The sequence below is a fragment of the Halichoerus grypus genome, chromosome 1 (assembly GCF_964656455.1).
Source record: "Halichoerus grypus chromosome 1, mHalGry1.hap1.1, whole genome shotgun sequence".
In the NCBI taxonomy this organism is placed as follows: Eukaryota; Metazoa; Chordata; class Mammalia; order Carnivora; family Phocidae; genus Halichoerus; species Halichoerus grypus.
In genome coordinates this window covers 87,978,464-88,004,184 of record NC_135712.1, presented here as the reverse complement: position 1 = coordinate 88,004,184, position 25,721 = coordinate 87,978,464, and the positions used below count along the sequence as shown (strand labels likewise).

The 25,721-nt window shown below is 35.2% G+C and overlaps 1 long non-coding RNA gene across 6 annotated transcripts in view; it reads right to left on the bottom strand.

Annotated features, from left to right (window-relative positions):
- LOC118538154 (uncharacterized) overlaps positions 1 to 25,721 on the bottom strand; it is a 503,038-nt gene that overhangs the window by 474,576 nt on the left and 2,741 nt on the right. For all 6 annotated transcript variants that reach the window (XR_013446430.1, XR_013446428.1, XR_013446429.1 and 3 more), the window contains exon 2: positions 4,766 to 4,846. This is a non-coding gene — a long non-coding RNA (uncharacterized LOC118538154). The remainder of the gene's footprint in view (positions 1 to 4,765; positions 4,847 to 25,721) is intronic.

Here is a 25,721-nt window from a genome sequence, read left to right as displayed (position 1 = left end):
TTCAGTGACTTTTCTCATTGCAAAGACTGACACGTTGAGGTCCTTACAGGTGATTGGTCTTTTCTGGATTCACGACACATCATTGTTTAATTCTTACAACTGATTGAATCTGGTATCGCACACAGCGTGTGGCTAACTTTCTTTAATGTTGAGTTTGACTTTCCAATTTTCCCATATTTTTATTATTTTTACATTTTAATTCCTTCCCACCTGGCACAAAAGGCATATTAAAAACATTTCACTATATAATATACCTTTATACTTTTTTTCCTTATTTCTGCTAACTTTGTCACTTAATTGGAGTTGATAGGTTTCCTATATCTTTTATATTTTTCCTATTGGGCACTTTTCTTCACTATACATGTACAGACAGTCCCCAACTTATGATGGTTCAACTGACAATTTTTCAATTTTATGATGGTGCAAAAGTGATAGGGATTCAATAAAAATTTCACTTCAAATTTTGATCGTTCCTGGGCAAGGGCTGTGTGGTACAGTGCTCTCTCATGACGCTGGGCAGTAGCAGCAAGCCTCAGCTCCCAGTCAGCTTCTCAATCACTTTCAGTATTTAATAAATCACATGAGATATTCAACACTTTATTATAAACTAGGCTTTGTGTCAGATGATTTTGCCCAACCGTAGGCTAACGTACATGTTCTAAGCACATTTAAGTAAGGCTAAGCTAGCTACAATGTTCAGTAGGTTAGGTATATTAATGCATTTTTGGCTTATGACATTTTCAACTTCTGATGGGTTTATCAGGACATAACCTCCTTGTGAGTAGAGGAAAATCTGTATATTAAGGGAGTATACAGTATGCTTGCTTATCCATATCCCCAGCTGCTAGTTGGACAAGTATTCCAATAGACTAGACACTAACTATTATGAATCCACTCCCTGAGTAGCTGAGTATTCATGCTACCTAGAGCCCAAAAATGATGTCTTACCCGCTAAATTAGAATATCTTTGTTCAGGTTGAGTTCACTGCAATCTACATAGAAATTATAGTAAATACAAGTTGGCATGACTTCCTGGCTTGCCATAATTCCCCAGCAGCCAGGTCTATGCTATCCTCCCTGTCTAAGGGGAACTACTTCATTCATACATTAAATCATTGTTTGTAATATGGGCTTACAGAATGATACTCTGAATTACCCCTGATCTAGAAACAAGCACATGACCCAGTCTGGATAAACATTAGCATCTCTACCACAACACTGTGTTGCAGAAATTGGAATAAGCAGTGTGTACCCGGAGTTCATTCTCTGAATTTTTTTCGAAGTGTTGCTCAGGGTAAAAGCCTCTTCTTTTTTGGTAATGAAGCTGTAAAAAGCTAAGCCTAGAGCTTCTAGTGGTCCCCCCACGATCATGTGGAAAAGTGGTCAGTGGTAGAGGAGCATTAATGTAATGTAACAGAAAGACCAGAAATGGAAGAAAGACAAAAAAATAAAAAGTCCTAATGACATGAAGGTTCTGCTTCTAGTCATCTCCATTTATACTTCTGCAATTTCTGGTTACATAAGCCAACATACCCTTCAGTTTCCTAAGAGGTTTCAGGTTGTTTGTTACCAGCAGCAAGTGTGTCCTAATCACAGCTTGAAGCCTCCCTCAAGTGACAGGTTAGCTTTATACTCATATTCCTTTCTACCTACTCTCATGCCCCCTTGAATTATAAATACATGAGATTTATCTTAGATACTATAGCAGGTTTTAAGCATTCATAATCAGAAAAAAATTATCTAATACCTAAAAGAAAGGCACCAACATGGCTTGATGTCCTATTTGTAAATTGAAAACAGTTGGCCTATTTGTGGAATTACCATGCTAGAAGGTTATGGTTATTTTTTCTTGGTTTGTGGGTTTCCCAGTAGCATTATAATGATGTAAATTAATATGATTTTATTTCCCTAGAGGATATCATCTATGCTATTCATTCACTCTAAGCCAAAACAAGTCAGAGAAAAAGTATAATTTGTCATTGTGACTTTCCAGAATTTGCTTAGCATCCCAATTCTTTACATCAGCTTTTTCTTTTCAGTTCCATTTATAGTATTCCAAAACTGCTGAGAAATTATCCCCTCAAAGAAAATAAGTTCATATTCTTAATAGCTGTGCTCAGATAAGGATACTAATCTATGCCTTACAGAATTATTCTAAAGATAAAATGAGTTGTCTTATCTCTCCAATTACCCTGAAAATCTCCTTGAGAATAAAAATCCTGTCTTTTACTTATTTTTCCCTTACACTGTGCCAGCAAAGAATTTTCTTCTCCTAAAAGATCCACACAATTCTCATTGACCAATTAAAAGTATAGTATAGGTGTCTTCCTGTTCTGAGCATTTCAATTCTAAAGCTCTCAGGTGGATAAACAGTCTATAGTGGGGGAAGTGAGGGGTTGTCTCAATGGTCCAGAGCAGGGTGTTGGAGTCTATACAGAGTGAAGATCCTATCACCGAAGAAAGGACAGCAAGATTTGGGGAGTCAGAGTTCAAACAATGTTGGAGCCCAAGTAAGGTGAAGAATGACCTCTTGGAATTGGGAAGGTGAGTATCCAGGAATATAGAAATAGAGCCTGAGCAGGATAGCATCCACCCAGGGGAAGAAGTGAAAACAGAGATGGGAGACTGGATACATAGAAGAAGACTGATTAATGAAAGAATGAGAGCTCCTTGAACAAATGGCTTAGTCCAGGTTTGGACAGGGAAAGTACATGATGAGCCTGGAACATATTTTTAGTTTAGAAAATAAGGAAGTGCTCTAAAAACAATGGGAACATGTCAAAAAGAAAGAGTAGCCAGCTTGAATAAGCTCAAATTGGCCAAATCCAGGAACAATCTGAACATCAAAATAAATGATAATAGCAGCGGATTATAGCCCTTTGAACAAAAAAAGGAAACCATGAATCCATATGCTATAAAAACATAAATAAATAAATTAAAAGTTTGAAAAGGGATATTTTTATAGAGTCAGAGTAACCCTCTAAATAGTACTTATTAATTTCAAAGATTAAAAAGGGTAACTTTAAAATTGAGTCATCTGATAGATAATCACTTTTAAAAAGTGATCCAAGTGAACATCATCAGTAATGGGACAAGCTGAAACCATGCATCACCAGATAAGGAACAATGAAAGAAACATAGCATCATTTCTGTAACGTTCCTGCCAAAGAGGAATAGCTTGACTCTAAATATAAGGAAACATCAGATAGCTACAATTTGAAAGTTATTCCACAAGACAACTAGACTTTAATCCTCTAATATGTCAAGGTCATGAAATGAAGGTAAGCTTAAGGAACTGTTGCAGAATAAAGAAAACTAACAACTAAATGCATGAGTGATTCTGAACTAGACCCCTTCATCATTTATAAATTGCATTATTAGGGAAATTGGCACAATTGGAATAGAACCTGGTAAAATATATCAGTGCTAACTTTCTGGTTTTGAGGGTTATGTTATGGTTATTTAAGAGAATGTCCTTGTTTGTAGGACACAATACTAAATATACTATATATATAGTATATGTATGTATATGAATAATAGTATACTACTTCTAAATAATACTAAGTACTATTAAATACTGGTCTTGTTTGTATGACTAAAGTATTTGAGTGTTATAGGGCATTAGGCTGTCAAATTAATCTCAAATGGGACAGAAAAAAATGTTCTTTGTTCTGTAAACCCAACTAGAAAAGTTTGTTACAAAAGCAATAAAAAAATACCATTTACTAACATTATAGGACATTAAAATACCCTATAATTAAAAAAACTTTACATATATACACAATAAGAACTACAGGTATTGTTTATTTCATATACTGCTTATCTACACAGTTAATTGTGCTTTTAGACAGAAATCAAACATTATCTCTTAGATAAAAATCAAGCCAACTTCTGTAAAATAAAAATACAGAAACAAGTAATTTGTTTGTGTCAAGTAATTGTGTTATATAGCTTTATAAGATGCCTAAGAAATTTGGTTCCACTTTTTACTTTTCCCCTTTGCTTTGCCATCAGGTAAGTGGCATTTGGAGATAAGAACACAGTTATTTCAATTCCTTTACACACCACATTGCAATTGTGATTTCACTTGTCTGTCCACCACATGGTGAGCACCTCAAGGACAGGACCCTTGTGTTGTTTAGCTTTGTGCTTCTTTCAAGCAAACATAATAATTAATAAAAGGCTTTTTTCATGGATTTGGGGGCAGTCTGATGAGGGATAGGAATGATCATTATCACTTGAAATGAATGAGCTGTGCTAATGGAAGGTGCCCTCAGGGCACATCAATACACCTAAGGCGGGTGTGAAGGTGAGAGTGGAAGGGAGAATCTATATATTGATGCAATGGTCAAAATGGAAAATTTAGAGCACCATAGGCATCGATTTTTAATCTATAGGTAATATATGTGCCTTCTCCTCCTTATTCTCTTCTATGAGAACAGCCTTTGCCTCAGAGGTAGGACCCTGAGATCTTTATACTATGTGACTCTCCATGGCCATAGCTTATTGGGCACGGAGTGGACATCTAACCACTAGAAACTATCTAGAGGCTGGACTGGGCCAATTAAATTCTTTCTTCCAGGAATTCAGAAATGGAACAAACTACAGGCATTGGGCTAGTGAATATAGGTAAAGAAGCTGGAAAACTGGCCTAAGAAAAGAGGGAAAAAAGGGATGGGTGCAAAAAGACCAATCAATTCCATAAATAAACTAAAAGTGCTGCCCTGGCCAAATTTTCCAGGACTGGTTCTAGTCCCAAACTTACTTGTCCTTGGCTTTCCTGTGATGTATTGAAGGAGGAGGATATTTTGAGGAACCTCAACGTGGTAAATTTAGCTGGAGCACTCTGCAAATTAGAGAAGGATAACAGGTCAGAGAGGCAGCCATGAACTTTGTGAGCCCTACTAAAAATTCTAGATTATTCTGAGTAAAATAGAAAGCCACTGGATATTTTGTTCTTTTTGTTTATTTGCTATTGGTCTTTAACACAAGAAGTGAGTAAAGTATGCCTGTAGCTTGATGAATTGTACATTTACCTCCCCACACACATATATATATGCAAGCACCATGTAACTACCACCCTGATCAAGTATACCACACTTCTAGAAATCCAACAGTCTGTTCCCATTTAATATCCCTTCTCCCCTCAGATGTAACCACTAATTTGACTTCTATTAAGGAGACTAGTTTCTCCTGGTTTTGAACTTTGTAGAGAAGATAAAATAGGCAGTTTTTGCTTCAATTTTCTTTTGTCAATATATCTTTGATACTTTCCATGTTTTGCACATACAGATTTTTTTGAGATTGCCAAGATTATATGAATATATCACAATTTATTCATTCTTCAATTGTTGGGCATTTGGGTGGTTTCTAATTTGAGACTATTATGAATAAAACTGCCACGAATATTCTTGTACATGTCTTCTTTTGTACATATGCACTCATTTTTTATTGGGTGTATAACTAGAAGTGGAATTGTTGGATCATAGGGTAAGTATATTTGGATTTGGTAAAAACCACTAAAGAATTTTCTAAAGTGAATACACCAATTTATACTCTAACCAGAATGTATCACATATAATATATAATGTGTAAATATATAATGTCCTAGCTAACACTCAATATTATCAGGCTCTTTAATCTGAGTCATTTTTTTAAGAGTATATTAGTATTGCATTATAGTTTAATTTGTATTTTCTTGATGACTAACAAAGTTGAGCACCTAGCCATTTGAACATCTTCTGTTTTGAAGTGTCTATTCAAGAATTTTTGCTCACTTTTATTTATTAATTTTTTTTTCATTTGGTTGGTTGTTTTTAAAAATTGAGTTGTAGAGGGGCACCTGGGTGGCTCAGTCGGTTAAGCGTCTGCCTTCTGCTCAGGTCATGATCCCAGGGTCCTGGGATCGAGCCCATGTTGGGCTCCCTGCTCAGCAAGGATCCTGCTTCTCCCTTCCTCCCTACTCTTTCTCTCTCACTATCTCTGTCGCTCTCTCTCTCCCTCAAATAAATAAATAAATCTTTATAAAAAAGTTGAGTTGTAGAAGCTCTTCATTTATTCTATATGTAAATCCTTTTTGAGGTATACATTTCCAGTAACTTCTCTCAGTATGTGCCTTGCTTTTTCACTTTCTTAATGGTGTATTTTAGTAAATAGAAATTTCTATTTTTAATTAAGTCCAATTTATCGATTTTTTTGTTCTTATGGTTAGTGCTTTTGGGTCCTATTTGAGGAGGTTATGCCTACTCTGGAGTTTCAGAGGTACTCTATTTTTACAAAAGCTTTATTAGTTACTTTACATATTTATATAATCTAGTGATTGAGTTTTATTTATGGGTTTAGAATGGTTAAAGTTCATTTGTTTCCATAAAGATATCCAATTGATCCAGCATTGTTTGTTGAAAAGCATTCTTTCTCAGTTGAAGAGCAATGGCACTTTGTTGTATATCAAATGAATATATTTATGGAATTTCTGTTCTGTTTCATTATTTGGTCATCCTTGCACCAACATCACAGCATCTTAATTTCATTCTTTTGTGATAAGTCTCAAAAATTTACCAATATGAATCCATTGACTTGTTTGTCTTTAAGATCATTTTGGCTATTCTGTGTCCTTTGCATTTCCATATAAATTTTAAAATCCATTTCTAAAATTTTATACACATACATGTTAACACAAACTCTCTCAAAGAAAGAAAACCTGCTGGAATTTTTACAGGATTATACTGAGTCTGCAGCTTAGTTTGGGAAGCACTGACACCTGTATCATATTGAGTCATTTAATCCATAAGTGTGGTAAACCTATACATATACTTACAGAGTCATTAATTTCTCTCAACAATATTTTGCAGTTTTCAGTGTATAAGTCTCCTATATCTTTAATAAGATGTTTTTGATGCTATGGTACATAGTATATTTTAATTTTTTTGTGATCTGTAGTTTGTATATTGTAAGATTATTTACTTTTGTACAGACTTTGTATCCTTTGTATATTGACCTTGTATATATGAGTACACGCAATTTGCATTCTTTTATATTGATCTTGCTAATTCATCTAATAATTCTTTTTTTAAAAAAAGATTTTATTTATTCATGAGAGAGAGAGAGCAAGAACAAACAGGGGGAGTGGCAGGCAGAGGGAGAAGCAGGTTCCCCACCCAGGAAGGAGCCCTATGTGGGACCTGATCCCAGGGCCCTAGAATCATGACCTGAGCCAAAAGCAGACACTTAACCGCTCAACCACATGGTCGTCCCATTCACCTAATATTCTAATAGCTTTTTGGTAATGTCTTTCGGATTTTCTATTATACAATCATGTCATTTGCAAATAATGACAGTGTTCTTTCTTCCTTTCAAAATTTTTATCTCTTATTTATTATCTTGCCTTATTGCCCTGTCTAAACTCAACAAAAGTTTTTAAGTAGGGGAGAAACAGGATAACATATCCTTGTTATTTGAGGTAAATAGTTCACAAGGAAAAGAGTGGAGAGGGTTCAGCTCCTATTTCAATAGTTTAGGCCAGTGATGATGGTGGCTTTGACTAGGGAGCTTGCTGAATGGGTGGGAAGAAGTAATCACATTCTAGATATTCTTAGAATGTAAAATCAATAGGAATTTTTTAAAAGATTTTTATTTATTTGAAAGAGAGAGAGAGCAGGCGCGTATGTGCATGAGTGGGGAGAGGGGAAGAGGAAGAGGGAGAGAGACAAACAGATTCTTGGCTGAGCACAGAACCAAGCACTGAGGACAGAGCCAAGTGAAGCACAGGGCCAAGTAAGTCTCCACATGGGGCTCCATGTGGGGCTCGATTCCAGAACCCTGAGATCATGACCTCAGCCAAAGTCAGATGCTTAACCAACTGAGCCACCCAGGTGTCCCATCAACAGGAATTTCTGATATGAGGTATGATCATAAGGGGAGCCCTGAAGGACTCCAGCTTTTCATGTTCTTTGAACAACTACATAAAGGAGTTGCAATTTACTAAGAGGAAAAGACAGGGAAAATTAAGTTGTAGAACTAGGAACAGAAATTGCATATTCATTTTTGAGAATATTAATTTAGAGTTATCTATTAGATTTCTTAGTAGATAGGTTGAGTTCATGGCTATACATAACAATCTAAAGTTTAGAAGAAAGGTTTTTGAGTCCTTTAGATATATATTTGGTAATCATCAGCATGTAAATGATATTTAAAACTACAGAGCATTTGAAAGAAATGTAGTTAAAGAAGAGAAAAAGTATAAAGAAAACTGTAGGATATTCCAATATTTATAAAATAGAAGGATTAAAGAAAAATAGTAAAGCTATTTTAGGGTTCCTGGTTTGCTGTCAGTATAGCATATGACTCTTGATCTCTGTGTTGTGAGCTCAAGCTCTATTGTTGGGTGTAGAGATTACTTAAAAACAAAATCTTAAAAAAGAAAGAAAAATAGAAAAGCTTAATGAAGAGGAACAGCCACTAAAGTGAGTGAAAAACCATGATGTTATGTTTATCTTAGTAGTCAATAGAGTAAAGTGTTTGAAAGTCAGAAAGAATGATCTATTATGTCTAATGTTGCTGATAGTTCTAGTAAAGTGAGTACCAAGAATTGATCATTGGACTTAACTACTTGGAGGTTATTAAATAATAGGAACTGAAATCCAGATCGGTCAATCTCCCACAAAAGTGATTCTACTTAAGTAAAAAGACTATCTACCACAAGTAGAGCATATAACTTAAAATCAATGAACTCAGTGTCATCTGTCAACATGAATGGATTATTTTTAAGTTAGAAAAAAATTGTTAAGTGCTTACTTAAATCAGTAAAAGTTTCTAAATGGAAATTTTCTTTTTCATCATTATCTTCAAGTTTGGTCAAAGTCTGTCTTAATCCCCTAGTCTTTTCTGTCTGCATTTTCCCCCATCTTTGAGTTCTTCTTCTTCATCCAAAGCAATAAACACTCTAATGACCAAAGAGAATTGTGTTATGTCTATTCACTCTGAAATGTAAAGAGCTTATTGTATTCATCTTCCCAAAAGCACTTAGATTTTAAAATAGAATTATTAGTCAAAAGTAATTTTAATACATAGGAGTACAGCACTAATGGTGGGATTTTAATCATTACCTTGGTTGATTTTATGGGTCTTTCATATCATGGCACCTGGCAGCCAATGGTTGAAATAAAGGTAAACATTCCTGAAGAACTGAGGCACGAACTGCAAATATTCTATTATTATTATATATCTTTTAAAATTAATAAGGAGAGTTATTGTTGAGAAAAATTCCCAAGCCTAGATCTGATTCCCACAGTAAAGAAAAAAAAATTGTCTTCTTATGTCCTACAATAACATGACTCTGTAAGTTTCTCTTGACTCCTAATTTCTTACATCCTTTCCAGATGTATTTCCAGTTACATGAATACATATATCATTGTAATATTTATTTAGGTCTCTTATTAGAATTGTTTCCTTAGATTAAGACATGACTGTTTTTAAATGGCCATATATTTTAGCCTCCAAATACTTATCAGGTGCATTGTCACTAATTTTTGTTAATGATTCATAAAGCATGTGCACATAATACTCAAATGTTCTCTTTTATAAAATTTGCTGGTGCAAAAGCAAAGGTCAATTCAATTCAGCTCGATACATTCCTTTCTTCTTTGGCTAAGTCTTCCCTTTTAACCCACTGCCAAAGACTGACATCGTTTACCTTAATACAAATAATCTAATTCAATCAAACTAACTTTTAAAATTGAATCAAAGAGGCAGTTTCAGGAAATTGACCTCAAAGACCAAATTTACCTACTTGAAAAAATATAAGTAAATTCATTATCCATCTCAGAGTAGGTTAATGATTAAGTATAAGAGTATTGTATAAAGCAACAGATGTAATATTTTTTCTGCATGTATCACCACAGCTCCTGGTCAGACCTTTAGAGATAAGACATTTAGAATATCCTTTAAGAAGCCTAACTTTTCTACACATTTTACAGAGACTTAAAAATTTATCTATTAATTAAAACCCTTAAGCATTATGTTTACTTTCAGGAAATATGAAATTCAATAAATCAAGCAAAATTTACCATAGCTCAGCTACAGCAGACCTATATAAAACATTTCAAAAGTTAGATCATGAAATACTTACTAGGCTTCATTCATATTCCCCTGAAAGTGTATTTCCATTTACTAAAATTAAGGTTATATTATGAAGGAAGATGCTTTTTAAATTCCGATTTGTCTCACTTTGCTATAAATGTAGGAACATTTGAATCCTTTTCCTAAGGAAATGATATAAAGCAAATAAAAAGGAAAACATTCTATTAAAGGTAGAGAATGTATTCAACTTGTCATCTAAAATAAGATTTTTTTTCAAGTTACCAGATTCAGGGATTATTTACTCTCCTGAAATACTGTTAAAAAGGCTATTACAGAGATATTTGCAAATAGACTCAGATAAGGATGTTCATACTCTAAACTATTTTTCAGGGTAATTTAGGAAACAAGCAACCTTTAGTAGTGAATTAAATTGTAACCTAATTGTCCCAACTTCCTTTGGGATAGCAACTTCCAGGAAATTGCTGTGGTAAGTCAAACTCAGAAATTTGGTTCTCAATATTGTAATTAAACTTTTTAAAATCAAGAAACAGCGAAACTGCAGAGTTATTTATTTTAAATAGTTTAACACCTACATTGAAATTTTGTAAGCAAATCAATATAGAACATTTTTGAGGGTATTGTGATCTATATCAACTAAACCATTTTTAAGGCAATTATAAATGATTACATAGCTGGAAGAAGTAATAGTAGAACTGAATTATTGGTCCTGGAAGTGTGAGGGGAAAAGGATGAGGACCTGTACAAGGAGAGGGAGAAATCACCTAAAAGTTTTATGCAAGATTCTTCAATTCTATATTAGAAAAAGAATAAAGAAAAAAAAAACCAAAAAACAAAAACTTGTTGCAATGTGTGAGGTAAGGGACACACCTGTTTGGGTCTTTCTTTAGTCTGGGCAGAAAGCACAAAGAAAACATCTCTCCTGTGAACTCCTAACTACAAACTAGCCCTCACTTAGCTTTAGGCCTTCATTCCTACTACCCAAGTGATTCACAAACTGCAAGACAAAGATTTAATTTTAAGTAGTCCCTGACCAGGCACCAACCATCTGGTTAGAAGCAACATTAGAATCTCTTCGGAGAAATACACTTTTAAACAGGCCTCACAGAATAAAGTTCCAAGGCCAATGAGCTCCGAATCACAAGACATACTTGGAAACAAACCACCAGGGAAAGGGATCAGCAGCAGTGACAAAATCACACATTCAAAAGTTTCAAATATTTTGTCAGCTACAGAATATAAGATGACTATGTTTAATCAAATAAAAGACGATTTTAAATATATGACTATGGGGCAAGAGACTATAAAAATTGGCCAAATGTGTTTCAAAAATAATAAAACAAAGAGTATGGAAATAAAACCATACCAAATGAAGTTGAAATTCAACAAATATTTTTAAATATAAAATTTGAAGAGCCAAGGAGAGAATTAGTGAAATAGAATATAGTAATAAAGAAATTACCCATAAAGAAGCACACTAACATAAAGAAACAGAAAAACAGTAAATAGATCTTAGGAGACATGGAAGAAAAAGAGAGAAGTTTGAACATTCATCTAATTGGATGTACAAAAGGAAACAAAGAGAATGAGGTGAGGCAAAATTTAAAAATCCCATAATTGCTGTAATCTCCAATCATCAGATTCTGGGAATCCTAAAGTGTTTCTGGCATAATTATAAAAGAAAATGGATACCAAGGCACAGAATACAGAAATTTCTGAACACCAAACCAAAAAGATATTTTAAACACAGCCAGAAAAGAAAGAATAGGATAGATGATTTTGCAAATATTTAACCTCACCTCTAAGGGAGCGGTATACTTCCCTGTCGTATTGATGCTGGGATTCTCTGTGTGTCTTCCTTTGGTCTCATGATGGGCAGAGTATTTTATTTGAAGACAATCCCTATCACTTGTTTTGGCTAATGGACATTAGCAGACATGTCCACAAATAGAGACTTAAAGTATAATTGAAAAGTTGGGCATGACTTCTCATTGCTTCCTCTTTCCATGAAAGGACATGTCTAGGCTAGCCCACCTACACAAAGGAGAATATGAGACAGCAGACTTGTACCCAACATGTCTTGGACCAAACCCAGTCAGTACAGACTTTATCAGCAGACCTCCCCAGACAACCCCACAAGAAGACATGATTATTTTTTAAGCCCCTAAGCTTTGTGGTTGTTTTGTTATACAACATTACTGAGGCAAAAGCTAATTGCTATACACATTGACTAGAAGTGGGTTGCTGCTGTAACAAAAACCTAAACTACGGGGCACCTGGGTGGCTCAGTCGTTGAGCATCTGCCTTCGGCTCAGGTCATGATCCCAAGGTCCTAGGATCGAGCCCTGCATCAGGCTCCCTGCTCCGCGGGAAGCCTGCTTTTCCCACTCCAGCCCTCTCTCGCTGTGTCTCTCTCTGTCAAAGAAATAAATAAAATCTTAAAAAAAAAAAAAAAACTAAACTCTCTGGCAGTGGATGTGGCACCAGGTAGCAGTCAACAAGGGAACCATTATAGGAGGCTGGAAAAATGGTGGGAACTGTGGAGAGAAGCTAAACAAGTGACAACCTATGTTACGGAGAGGAAAAATACTTGCTAAAAACGTTGTGTGAGATGATGTGAAAGGTAGAGTGTGCATATAATAAACTTGTAGAATTGGGGAGGAGAACCTCAGGTAAGATGAAAATGCATGAATGGTTTTGTTTGCTTTGTTTTGTTTTACCAGCTGCATTTGATTTAAAAAGTACGAGAGAGAGAGAGAGAGAGAGAAAAGCAGGGTGGTGGTGGTGGTAGAGGGGGGAATGTGATAAGGAAACTAGCCAGATGGTAAGCAAAATTTAGTGAGCGTATAGAAAGCTACTTAATTTCAGGATTGAAACATGAAGTTATTTTCTACCAAATCAAAGGTGTGACCCTTATACTTTGATGCCTTGAAAAAGACTAAATTCAAGGTTTCTCCAGTAAAAGAAAGCTTCAAGGTAAAAACCAAAGGTGGGGTTGTAATACCCTTTGCTTTTCACTAGTCCTTAAGCTTGCCATGATTCTTAGCTTGGTTGTGTGCCTCACAACCTTACTCATGAAATTCCTGTGTTATTTGTGGCCTTCCTTTAAGGCTATTAGTGGCTCTCATTAGCCATTAACTTTCACAAAAGACATGGGAGTTGCATTAGTTTCTTAGGGATGCCATAACAATTTACCATGGGCTAAGTGGTCTTAAACAAAACTTTATTTTCTCACAGTTCTGGATGCTAGAAGTATAAAATCAAGGTGTTGGCAGGACCATGCTCCCTCTAAAGGCTCTAGGGAAGAATCCTTCTTTGCCTCTTCCTAGCCTGGGAGTCCTTGGATAACTGTAACAGCATGCAAAGGTACAGAACTGATGAACAGCTAGGTTTGTGCGAACAGTTTGGCACTTCTGTATCATGAAAGCCCATTGGAGGGACTGATAAGAGGGGATACTGAAAACTTGGGCAGCGGCCAAGGAATGGAGGGCCTTGAAGGCCAAATTAGCAGCCTGGATGTTCTCTTTTAAACAAAGGAGAATTATAGAAGGATTTTTAAGCAGAAGAATGTACCACAATCTGATCTATCTAGCAATTAAAATATACTTGCAAACATGATGGCAGCCCCTATACATCTCAACTTGGTTTATTTCCTTTCATCTCTCTATAAAATAAGCATGCTCCTTAGACTTGCACAATCCAAACCACACTCTCCTTTTGATTAATGAATATATCAAATGGGACAGTGTCACAGTTCTAACCAAAAGGTACTGTATCTTACTCTATCCTACATAGCCAGGAAAAAAAAAAAACTTATATAATAATCTAAATAAGATTACATAATCTTTATATATAATATTTCCTAAGTATCAAAATCATGCTTTTTATTCCAGCATTTATACCAGCTCCTCCTTTCTTATAAGTAAGTGTACACTAATTGCTTTATTCTTGTTGTCTCGTTATTTTTCCAAGTATTCAAAGTTAAACTTGCATATCAAGGAGTCTGCATTACCAACCTAGAGAAGTCTTTTTTAAGTTCAAAGAACAAATTCACAGAGTTATTGAAGAGTCAAATCACCTTGTATTTTGCAACAAAATCTACATTACAAATACAAGTAAAATAATCACAAATATATTGCTACATATTGCAATGTGACAATGTCACTTTTTTACTTCTGTGAAAAAGGATGAGTCGCACACCAAAATAGAATTGTTAAAATATTCCTTTTTCTGAATCTCCATCAGGCTCATTGCAGGTGCAATTGGTCCCTTGTGTTCTCAGAAAAAAGAAGCAAGTGGCCAATTAAAGTGTGAATGAACCCACTGAATGGTAAATTTTGGCAAGCCTTAAGTTGCAGATGTAAAAAATTGGCTCTGACCTACTTAGAAAACCATGACATGCTCAGAGAAATAAACAGGAGAGGACACCTTGATATTGGCTTGGTCTATTATAACTATGATGAGAGGAAATAAAACCAGCAGATTTCTCGCTCACAGAAATCTTTGTATAAAACCATGGCTTTCAGAACAGTTTCATTTTCTTTAATATTTAATATTATTGGTAAGTGTGACCACCTCTTCTGGCTATGTATACATTTTACCAACAAAATCACAAAACAGTGAGAAAAAAACAGGGATACAAATTAATATTTGGTCTACTCAGCAGCAAAGCCTCCATGTGACAGAGCTGTTTTAGAATTCTGGTGTGTTGGAGTCATAACTCAATATGTCTTTTGACAGGAGACAAATTTAACCCTTCTTTTTTTAGCAATAACAATATTTAAACATTGTCTTGCTTTCAGGCTATAGTTGAATGTTCATCCTGGTTAAAAAAAAAAGAGTTGTGTGTATGTGGGTTTGTGTGTATATGCATGTGTGTTTGGGAATTTGCGAGGGGCAGATAGCTGGAGAGACATACCAACATTCATAGCAAGACTGGACAAAAAAAAAAAAATCCTACTTCCTGGCATATTTAAATACTACCTTCATTGAAAATAATACCTGACTCCAGGAAAGCTATGAAAAGCTTTTGTTTAATGCTATAGATGGAGAACTAGAAGTCCTGTAAAACCTCACTTGGAGCTAAGAATTAAGGAACAACCCAATGTAAATGGAAAAGATCCAAGCATCAGTCACAGCACTTAGGGGCAAATCCCTGAGACCAAATTCTTCTAGTTCATAGGTGAGCAAGCCCACACACATGCGTGTGCACACACAGACACACACAATGAGTCAGGGTGCCTCTTTCTTAGTGTGATTTAATACTTGTAGTTGTTGGTAGCATTCCAATGGGGAGCACACATCCTTTTCAACTCTTGAGGTAAAAAAATCTAACTGGCAATCAGAAATCCTGTCTTTTAATTCCAGCCCTACCATTAATTTGGTGAACCTGTGCCAGTCACATGACTTCTTAAGTCTGATTTTCCTTAACTTGTAAAATCATCAGGTTGGACTCAATGAAGTTCCATCCACTTGTTATATTCAGGGATTCTACACTTGGCAGTAAGTGACAGGTGTATCTTCTGTATTACCATACTATCCTACCTGTTTATTTCTTTTGCAGCAAATGAACTAAAGTATCCAAGAAAATCACTGTGTAGTGTTTATTTGAAATAAACCCTGACTCAAATTTTGATCGAACTCACTAGGCCAATATTGACTAAAGAACTACTTTATCTAATCAAAAAACTCAATCGTTGCAACTTCTTACTCACTACTCCACATTATTGTAGCGAACCCTTTGCAAGTGACTGAAGAGAGCACTTATATTCTTGCACTGATCCAGAATGCATGCCCTGCAGAGGCAGTCTGTTCCTTCCTCAGACAATCTGGACTCGCTATTTCCCTTCTATTGAGCTCAAACATAACTCTCTATGGCTTCTACTTATTTTTCTTAGCTCTAATCTTTTGGAGGGCTATACATAACAAGTTTAATCCCTCTTCTCCATGACAATTCTTAAAATCATTGAAAATAGCAATCATATCTTCTCTAATCTATCTTCAGTTCTCTCCACTACTCCTAATATGAGAGCTTCATATCCCCTTATCATCATCCTCTAAATGTGTTTATATCCCACTTAACATGCAGATCCAAGCACAAAAAATAGTTTGATAAGTGCCAAGAAAAGCAGTTCTTTTGCCCTTGTTGTGGACAAATTCTTGGTAAAAGATTAAGAATAACTACATCACACTATTTACTCGCATAGGGTATACAATGAACTAGGCTAAAATCTTCTTAAATGTATTGCTGTTAAGCCAAATTTCTTCCTTCCCATATTTGCACAGTTGGTTAAAATGGAAAAGATGAATCAACCAAAAGTAAAGAGGTTTCCAACAACAGAACTCTGATTCATGCTAAGTGATATCTGGGGGATTTCAAAATGAAAATGTTTTGGTATCAGCTTGGATGTGTGGTCTTCTGTTTGGGGTTCCCTCCCATTTTTTCAACTGAAAAACTAAGAATTCTTCTGTGTATACTTTTAACATAGACCACTTTCTCTTTCACCTCTGTGCACATGTGTTATAACAGAATGAACAGAGTAGAAGCAAATGCCTCACAGGCCTCAGGTCTCATGGAAGATAATGGTACATTACATAATAACACATACAAAAGGTTTTGACGCTTAGGTCACTAGGAATAAAACACAGAAACACTGTCTCTCTGAAATGCATAAAAACATGACAGTCTTAGTGTTAATGAAACACGAATACCTTTTTCCTTTACAGAAATATACCAAGAAAGCCTCAATGCTGATTTATGAGTCCTTCAACAGGACATTCCCTGGGTCTTTGATGTGATGGAGTGGTTATACCTCCACAACATGGAAGAAAGGATGCCTTACTTCCCAGCAATTTACTACAAAATAAAAAGTAGTATATAAATAAATAATAGCAACTAAGTGGTGTTGATCCAATTCTCTTGTATGGTCATGAATCTAAAACAATTCAATGTGTTTTTGGACTATTCCTTTAGAAGACTTAAATAATGCTTATCTAAAAAGAAAGTGACTTAACTTTTGAATCTGACCTAACTTTTGAATCTGACATTTAGGATATACAGGTCTAACTTTTTAAACTCAAATGAGAAGCATTTAGTGTTTGGCATATATTATAATCACAAGGAAGCAGCCAAAACAGAGTTTATCTCATATAATTTGCAAACTGTCGTGATAGCAAGAAAATCAGAATCAGGGCAGCTGCTCTTTTCTAATAGGTCTACCCAGTGCTTTGTTTAATTCACTTAAGTCACCTTAATTATAACAATGCTCCTGGGTATTAAGTGCTCTCCAAATGCACATTGTTCTCCAGTCCCTGACCTTGGCATAACCCACCCCTGAATTCCTTTCATTGATATGAGTTTCCTATAGCTTTTTTTTTTTTTTTTTTAAAGATTTTATTTATTTATTTGACAGAGAGAGACATAGCGAGAGAGGGAACACAAGCAGGAGGAGTAGGAGAGGGAGAAGCAGGCTTCCCCGCGGAGCAGGGAGCCCGATGTGGGGCTCGATCCCAGGGTCCTGGGATCATGACCTGAGCCGAAGGCAGATGCTTAACGACTGAGCCACCCAGGCGCCCCGAGTTTCCTATAGCTTTGGTCAGTAAGACAGACTATTAATCCTTGTCTTTTAGAGAGTTGTAAAAACCCCTTCTAGAAATTGTCTTTTCCCCACCCTCTGCTTCAGAACTAGGGAGGAACTTAGGCCAAAGTGATAAACTTCTTAAACCACTGAAGGTGAGTCTGACCATATCTCTGATTTGAAGAGCTTCTTGTGTCACCACCTAGAGTGAATATTCTTAGAGGTGGTCAGTTTGGAGTATCAGAGTCAGCATCTTATGACCTGATCCATTTCTCTTACTTTAATTCTCTTCATTCTTTAGCAGTTTGATAGAGGCAACAAAATTCCTAAACTATCTCCAAATTTCTTGTGTCCCAGACACTCTCAATGAAGAAGACAACCCCCCCCAACTCTAGACGAGCACTTAATCCCACAGCTGCAGAGACCCAATCCTCCAAAATTCCCAAAGCCTCCTGAAAACTGGTCCTAGTCTCCTGAGGTTTATATGCCAATAACCCCAGGACATTTCGTTTAGCTACCAAAGTCATGATTACCAACTGATCATTGTTCAGGGGTCCTGTTCACCTCTGATTTATCAAACCAAAACTCAGGACACACTCTCCCACAAATAGCTAACACCTATCAGGTACAAACAGCCTTGTCCTTATATTTTATAATTATCACTTCAAGTAAGATTTAGCTTGGAAACAATTCCTTAACCACTCAAAGGTATAAATATGTTATCATTAACTCATTTTTTTTTTAATTTTTTATTGTTATGTTAATCCCCATACATTACATCATTAGTTTTAGATATAGTGTTCCATGATTCATTGTTTGTGCATAACACCCAGTGCTCCATGCAGAACGTGCCCTCCTCAATACCCATCACCAGGCTAACCCATCCTCCCAACCCCCTCCCCTCTAGAACCCTCAGTTTGTTTTTCAGAGTCCATTGTCTCTCATGGTTCTTCTCCCCCTCCGATTTCCCCCCCTTCATTCTTCCCCTCCTGCTACATTCTTCTTCTTCTTTTTTTCTTTCTTAACATATATTGCATTATTTGTTTCAGAGGTACAGATCTGAGATTCAACAGTCTTGCACAATTCACAGCGCTTACCAGAACACATACCCTCCCCAGTGCAGCCACTCTGGAAAACAGTATGGAGGTTCCTCAAAAAGTTGAAAATAGAGCTACCATACGATCCAGCAATTGCATTAACTCATTTCTATCAAGCAGAACACCCGATGTCAAGCACTGTTAGAGATCTTTTTGATGACTAATAAGACAATTGTTCTCCTGATGTAGGACCTATACAAAAAGTGCTTGAGACTAAATTTGTAGTACAAGGTAGTTCAATATTTTGACATGAACTGGCTCTCCAAAGTTCTTTTGTAGGAGCAAAAGGCTATAAGTCAGGGTGAGTATTTGTACACAGAGGGCTACAATTAATGCCCTGCATATTGCATGAGTAGACCAGGGATTTGTTTGTTGTGGGGACAGAGTATAATAAATAAATATCTTGGTAAACAAGAAAGGCCAAAATGCTCATGTTCAAGAACACAGACTTTAAAGCCATAATACATGGATTTGAATACCAGCTATACCCCTTTCCTAGCTTTTTGACTTTGGGCAATTTAAGCTTGCTGTGCCACAATTTCATCATCTATAAAATATGGATGATACTAGTATAAGTGTTATAATGAAAATGATAAAATTCTCCAACAAAGTACTAGTTAGCACTCGTTGAAGTGTTGTCTAACATATTTATGAAGAAATCAGCAGAAAATACCTATGAAGGAATGTTGAAATAAAATTGCAGATTGGATGTAATGTTTGCTAGATTCACTTTCAACAGAGCTATAAAATCATATCATCTTTGGAGTTGATCTATCTCTGGGACTATCAAACTATGGGAACTTACTACTATCTGCAGGTCAACCTCTAACCTCAAAAGGACAAAAAATAAATGCACATTTATTTTGATTATTAGTCATGATTATTAGTCAAAGTTCCATCCTCTGCATTTGTCAGATGATGCTCAGATATGCTTACTAAAAAATGATCTAGCATGAAATTTTTAAAATCAAGAAATAATCATTTTGCCCTGTCTCCAAGTGTGGAATAAATAATTTTTAGCAGCTTTGCTATGATTTTTATGTAAGTTCATATTTGCAAAGTACTTAGAAAAGTATCTGGCACAGGGCTCAATAAAATACCCCTACCTGTGTCATAGCAAAAATATATGGTCTATGGAATCTCTGTGATATTCTAAAAGGCCTTATATCATTTGCCTGCAATATTTCTTTAGCGATACCATAGGGATGGTTTGGTTGTGGATCCATTCCATAAGAAGACTTTTGATTCAGAGTTGACATCTTTTATGTTACAAGAAATTTAGACAGCAGCTTAGGGGTATGCTTGTGCTTAAGCTCTTATTACAACTGTTGTATACACACAATTTAATTCTTAAAAGCCAACTAAAGTAGAATTTCTATACTTTTCTAGAAGCATTGGCCTTTCTTAATGAAGTTTGCCAGAGGGAAAAGTCAAGTGGCAAAATCGAGGAGAGAAAGGTTCAAACCAATTTGAATGCCTTAATATGACAATCATTTATAGTTGGGGTCAAATGTTGAGGAACTTACTTTTTTATTTCCAAAATACCTGGGCACTATTATATAGGCATATTTTCCTATTTTCTCTACCCACTGTATAAACTTAGAAAAAAATAAAGAGATTTACAAACTCATACTATATTCATAATCCATTAAAATAACATATATTTTCTTAGGGAGACTTCTGCAGCTACCAAAATTCCAAAACCCAGTTTACCTCAAACAATGTTAAAGATGGTATTTAATACTGGAAAAGGATTATGCCACAACCACTTATTCAAAGTCTTGTTTAGTGTCAGTATCTATTCAATTTTGCATGTCCCTAGCTTGATGGAAACTATCTCACAGCACTCCATAAATATTTATATTGTAATCCATTATTGATATCTTCCAAACATTTTACTATAGCTTGCTAATGGCTATAATATGACATTTCTGGGTGGAGTTGAACCATTATTTTAATTTTCTTTCCAAAAGAGATGCTTTGCACACATTAAAAAAAAAAAAAATGCCAGCGCTAGCATTTAATCGGGACCATCACTACCAACACAAAACAAAGGCAAAGTTATCTAAATCAAGATCTGAAAATGAATCAAAGAATGTTTACAAGAATATTTTAACATAAAAATTCAATTTCCCTATTATGTTAAAATCTTTCTAACTCATTGGTACTGTGACCCCTATGCTCAGATGAGCTCATTTAGATCTTCCAAAATCACTATAATATAGGAAATATTTCTAAATCTTTATTTTACAGATGAACAAAATGAGCAGTTCAGAGAGGCTAAATGACTTTTGCAAAGCCACACAGCTTTTGCTGGGGTCCCAACCCAGGGTTTCTTCCGCTGATGCCCCTCGTGCCCATAACTAAGCCTTTGCCAGAAGCATATCCTTTTATTGATATTCCTTGTATTATACATATGCTAAAGCCTCACCTACCCTACAAATACAAATTATATAATTGTATTCTTGTCTACCACCTAAAATGAGGCCATCCTATATGTTCCTAGTGTTTGAGTTTGTTTCAGTCCTTACTGCAACTGTTTTCTGTTTTAGACTATCAATTCACTAAGCCACCATTAATATCTTGGAAAGGTAGGGTAAGTAGTTCGCAGTATCAAGACAGAAACTACTGCATAAAGATGGGGTCAAATCATGAAGCAGCACTCTGCAGGACATGAAAGCAACAACACAGGAACCAGACCTACAGGTGTTTAAATCCTACACCTGCCATCTAATAGTTGTGTGACACTCAAAGAATTAGCCTCTCCAAGCATCAGTATTTAATGAGATGATATAAAAAATATTTAGCACAAGCACAGTACAGAATAGTCTTTCAAGTTAAATGACGATCAATTCTTGTATCAAAAAATAAATCCCCTTTTCAAATGTGCATACACATAAAAAAAGTAAAGAAAAAGAAATCCCTTTTTACATTTAGTGTCTGTAACAAAGATAGTTATTTATTATCTATTTAAAAAAGAGAGATTTTTGGATTACTATTATTGGCAGGTGTACCACCTCATGCAAACAGGCATGGTAAAAGCTGATCAATAATGGTGAAAAGTTCTCCCTACGTATATATGTGTGTGTGTGTGTGTGTGTGTGTATACATATATATATATACACACACACATACAGATCCAGGAATTCCTATTCTTTTTCCCACTACATCAGTTGCCCACATGTTTCTCACCTTCCGAATTTTTGAGGGTGCCAGATGTGAAATTTGACATGAGTTACAAAACAACAAATAATCACAGCAAAATCACCAGCCAATCTTTTTTTAAAGCTTCCACAAACCCATCATACTAATTGATTTTAACAGAATTCACCTCAAACAGAATTTCATAAGGAGAAGGAGAAAATTAAATAGGAGGGAACTGACCAACACATCTTTTTCCAGCCTAGGACAAAAGAGTTTCATGCAATTAAATGTATTCGTCTGTCCCTCTGTCAAACTCAGTACCACGTTTTCAATAATTTTTTTAGACTACCAAAATGGAGTTACAGACATCTCTTTGAAGGATAGGATTCTCAATTCACAATAGCATAATTAAGATGCAATAGTATTGAAAAGAAATGAAAACTATTCCCTTTAGCTAGTCGACAAGATGCGATGTAGAAATACTATTATGCAGAACCATAAACCTGTTCTACTCCATCCATCCTCTCTTAGTTGATATCTATTCAGCGAGACTTCTTCGCACCATTTAAAACGTTAATGGAGCGTACAGTTATATGTAACTTCTCTACAGATTCTTAATCTGCAGCAATCATCTGCTAACATCCCTAAATCCTCCCAAGCCTAGTTTTTGTTTTCTCCTTAATATAGAACCAGAGTGACATATTAAAAAGACCATAAAACCAATCACATTTTTTTGTTTCTTTTAGAGAAATATGGTACTTGGGACTCGGCTCACTCCTTTGTCTATATCTTAAATTCATGACATTTTAGAAATCTAACCCTTCAATTTACAAATGAGTTAACTGAGACCCAGAGAGGTGATGTATTATGCGCAAACCAGCTACAACTTGGACACAGCAGAGTCAGAACTTAGGCTCAGGGCTACTGATCTCAAGATCAATGTGCTTTCTGCTACCAGGTTTCCTCAAATTAAACAAATGAGGACCTAGAAATTTTCACAGGTGGTGCTATTGAATACTGTATCTGTACTTGCACCGTTTTGGTCCTGGGCATAATAGAGGTGTCTTACGTAATTATTCCTTTTTAGATAAGCTTTATTCTTTTTTCATCCTATTTAAACCTACCACAAATAAAGACCAGAAAAGAGGCCACAACCAAAGGGGGAAAAAAATAGGGAATAAAAGAAAACATGTGCCTAGCTTATATCTTACTCAATAATAGGCAAACGATTTAGCAGAGCAAAACAATAAAATGACAATTATGAAGAAAGTGTAGAAATTAAATTTTTTTTTTCTGATAATACAGAAATGGTCAAAAGCATCACAAAACAGCAGTAAAATAGCATGGGCATGAGTGTTTTCACTGTATGTGTGTGGGGGGGTGTGTGTGGGTGGGTAGATAGATGTAGTGCAGAAGAGGAAGAGAGAACAAGACAAGATCTGAAGTGGAATAATCCAAAATAAAATAAAGGTATTGTAATTCTAGGTAAATTTATTCAATCTCAAAATGTTGTTTATTGTTACCATAACTTATGCTAACTAAAATTAACATGTGCTCCTTCAGAAACAGTTCTTAAATTTTCTTTGGAGGGAGGCCTTCTATACAAACAGATTTCTTGATAGCTCAAATAATTATAAAAAATTACTTTTCTGTGCTTATAATTCAAAAACCTGAGAAAGAGTGAAAAGAATAAAGCTTTTAAAAATTCCCATATTTGTTAAAATGTAATTTATGACAGGTATAGTCTAGCTCCATATACATTAAAAAAAAATCTCATCTTGCCAGAAGATGAGAAACATCATCCAACAATTACTGGTGGGTCAAGAACAAAAGGTGCTCAGACTTTGAAAATGCAGAATTTAATCACTGGAAGGAAAGGAAGGCGAGTCTAACATAAAGAAATTTGCAATTCTGATGAAACACTCACAGTTTTAAAATGCTGAGTGATTGACCTGGGATGTTACAGAAAGCAGTCTATTACATTTACATAGCAGGCAATAAAAAACAAAGGTAAACAATTATTTTGAATCTTTTGGCAGATACTTTAAAAATCACTGTCTATGTAATTACAAAAGAAAAATTGTCCAGAAAAAGAAAACAAACAAACAACTTATCTCAAAATTTCTGGGAAGTATCTAAACCTGAGTATCTAAACCTCACTGGAGGATCCTGTCAAAAATGGGTTGTTTTTAATTTAATTTAATTTAATTTAATTTAATTTAATTTAATTGCCAATGAGAATTATCAAAGATAAAGGCCACTATGGCAGACAACACATCCAGAAAGTATGAATAGCTCATTTCTTTTCTTATACCTAATTTCCAAACTCTGTTCATTGTATCTTTCAAATGTTACCTTTCTCTCAAGATTCAATTCAAGGCCCACCTCTCTGATCACAGACACAGACACACAGACACACAGACACACAGACACACACACACACACACACGTGTCTCTTCTTTAAACTTCTGTTGCCTGTAGTGTCTGTATGAGTATTTTCATACACTGTTAATTATACTTACAAGTGTGTAGCTCTAACCTATAACATGCTGGGGCCTCTTAATTAGGTCTGTACAACTTCTACATCTTTCTATTTCTCCAGTCCCTTGGAAAAAGAGGCACTTAGTCTACAGGAAGAATATAAAGATGTTTGAGGCCCAGAATTTAAGCTGAAATCTGAATATTGAATTAGAGAAAGGCATTTAAATAAACTTGTTGATGTTATTGTGATAAAATAGGTAATATGTTTTTATCATGAATTCATTTTCAAACTATAAAAGAAGTATGCCCTATATTAGAAGCAGAATGCTAGTGTAGAGAAAAACAAAACTAAACAAAATAAAACTCAGGCTATAGAGACGAACAGACATATGTTCTAATTGTGGCTTCTGCCACTTACTAGATGGGTCTTCTTACAATATAAAATCATCTGTAAAAATGTAATAATTCATATCGAGCAAAATACTGTGAGGATTAACAGCTCAGAGAATCTAGAAAACCATAAGTAAATGACTTATCATTATTATTCCAACATAAGTTATTGTCATACTTATTATTACTCTAGATGCAGATATTTTACAAAGAGATATGATGCAGAAAACTACTACTAATACAATCTAAAAGACCACCAGAAATTTGTTGATAATGGGTCTTTATGCCACATTTGTTGCTCCTTGATATGAAATACATAAATAGGGCCAATTCAATTAACGCTCAGAAACTGATCAACAGTTGATAAAAAGAAATCAATTCTGATTTTGCATTATTTTTAGTTTACATAAATTTACCTAAACCGTCTATACAACAGAAACACTTAGAGAGTTTCATAAAATGTTGAATTCTGTGCCCCATAACAAATATATTGAATCAATTATCACCTACAATTATGAGTTGGTAGGAAGTCAGAAAGTTCTTGCCATTTCTGAGTCTAATAATAACTAAATAAGCTATCTTTAAATGTTTAATTAGTCTGAATTCAATGATAAGGCAAGACCCCTATTTTACAATGAGAATCAAATAAGAATGTATATACCATTATTTTGGACATTACAGAGGTTTAGTAAGAGTTGGATTAGAATAAAAGTCTGTTAAAACCTCTACATTATTGTCATTATCACTACCATTGTTATCATCATTATTGCTATGATCATTGTTATTACACAATACTGTGTTCCCGTGAGTTCCTCTCAAAGAATCAACAATGAATCTTCTCTTCCCACTTGCTACTTCACTGTGTCAGTTCTTAACTTTACCCTACTATCCTGCCACACCAACCAAGAGTTGGAACCCAAATTCTTTTTGTAAGAAT